Consider the following 1,979-nt stretch of genomic DNA (forward strand, 5'->3'; position numbering starts at 1 on the left):
AGACTCGCTTGAACCCAGGAGTTGGAGGTTGCTGTGAGCTATGCCACGGCACTCTACCCAGGGGGACAGCTTGAGGCTCTGTCTCAAAACAAACAAACAAACAAACAAAAATAATGAATTAGTTAATTAAGGAAGATAAATAAAAATCAAATTCAAAGGTACTACTTTCCTCCTGCTGTTCTTTGCTAAAGGGAAAGTTAGCTACCTCAGCTATAAAAAAACTCATTACCAAAAAAAAAAAAAAAAATTACATATAAGCAGCAATAGCACCTCTAACTTGGATTAACCAGACAGTGTATCTTCTGTTGCAACGTGGAACACATGAGTATGGTGTGTGATAATATATTTTTTGAGACAGAGTCTCACTCTGTTGCTGTGGGTAGAATGCTGTGGCATCACAGCTCCCAGCAACCTCAAACTCTTGGGCTCAAGTGATCCTCTTGCCTCAACCTCCCAAGTAGCTGGGACTATAGGTGCCCACCATAATACACGTCTATTTTTAGAGATGGAGTCTTGCTGTTGCTCAGGCTGGTCTCAAACTCCTGAGCACAAGCCATCTGTCCACCTTGGCCTCCCAGAGTGCTAGGATTACAGACCTGAGCCACGGTACCTGGGCCACACTCATGATTTTAAAATAAAATCCAATGAGTTTTAGACAACCTTCCACTTTGTAAGAGGTTTTGAGAATAAGCTAAATAACCAACAAGTACCTACGCACATCTAAAGGAGGGGAAATTCTCTGTGATCACCAGACGTTCTTCTCAACAGGTCCCCGAAAGGGACCAGAGCTCCTTGGAAAAATTCCAGGCTGTGTCATGAAAAGATTTTTTTTTTTTTTTTAAGACAGAGCCTCACTCTGGTACTCTCAGTAGAGAGCCATGGCGTCATAGCTCACAGCAACCTCAACTTCTTCGGCTCAAGTGATCATTTTTTTTCCTCAGTTTTTCTAGTTTTAGTAGAGACAGGGTCTTGCTCTTGCTCAGGCTGGTCTAGAATTCCTGAGCTTAAGCAATCTACCCGCCTTTGCCTCTCAGAGTGCTAGGATTACAGGTGTGAGCCACCGCACCTGGCCCACGAAAAGTTTGAGGAACATTTTGTTGTGACAGAAAGGAGGTACTTGAAAGCTGACAGAGCTATGACAAAAGGACACAAGAGCCAGCTTGAAGGGCTCTCACTGGCCAAGCTTACAAGCATAAGAAATACTGATATTAATGGGTCACAACAACAGTCCTCAATCTTCTTTGCACTGGAGAACAGTTTTGTGGAAGACAATTTTTCCATGGATGGCAGCAAGAGTTGAGGGATAGTTTTGTAATAAATCGATTATCGCAAACAATTGATTTATTGTCGTCTCCATGCAATCAAAGCTCTCTGCTAATGATAATCTGTATTTGCAGCCACAGCCCATCACTAGCATCACTGCTTTGTTCCACCTCAGATCAAACTGAAGTCCAGAAAGCTAAGCAAAAATCTGTATTAAGGTAGCAGACCAAGTCAGAACCAGGGCATAACATGCAAAGTCCTATCTTTTTTTTTTAATTAAATGTTAGCTGTGTACATTAATGCAATCATGGGGTACAGTGTGGTATTTTCATATACAATTTGAGCAAAGTCCTATCTTGATGTGCCTTTTACTATGCTATGCTGAACATTAACCTGGAGTTCTTTTTTTCTCCCCATTACTTTTTCTGTTCAAACATTACTAGATTTTTGGATAAAATCTGTAGCTGTACTAAGCCTCTCATTCTTCAGAGACTCAGGAAAAGCCTTTGCTTTGGTGACAATGTCACCGACTCTGCCTACTTCTGTAACAGCTTTGATAATGAGTCAATGTTCATGTCAGACCTCAGCAACTAAGGTAGCTTAAAAACCAAAACCAAAACCAAACCACCTTGAGAAGTGAACATTTCAGAGAAGGTTTGAAGAAAAACCAAGAATCCCATTATTTTTATCTGAAGCATGCTTCCTTTTTTTTTTTT

General features: G+C 41.0%; 1 protein-coding gene across 2 annotated transcripts in view; it reads right to left on the reverse strand.

Moving 5' to 3' along the window:
* The window catches only part of AKAP12 (A-kinase anchoring protein 12), a 28,811-nt gene that overhangs the window by 9,729 nt on the left and 17,103 nt on the right, over positions 1 to 1,979 (reverse strand). The window lies entirely within an intron of this gene.

The sequence above is a fragment of the Otolemur garnettii genome, unplaced genomic scaffold, assembly GCF_000181295.1.
Source record: "Otolemur garnettii isolate 467f Iridium unplaced genomic scaffold, OtoGar3 scaffold00126, whole genome shotgun sequence".
Lineage (NCBI taxonomy): Eukaryota > Metazoa > Chordata > Mammalia > Primates > Galagidae > Otolemur > Otolemur garnettii.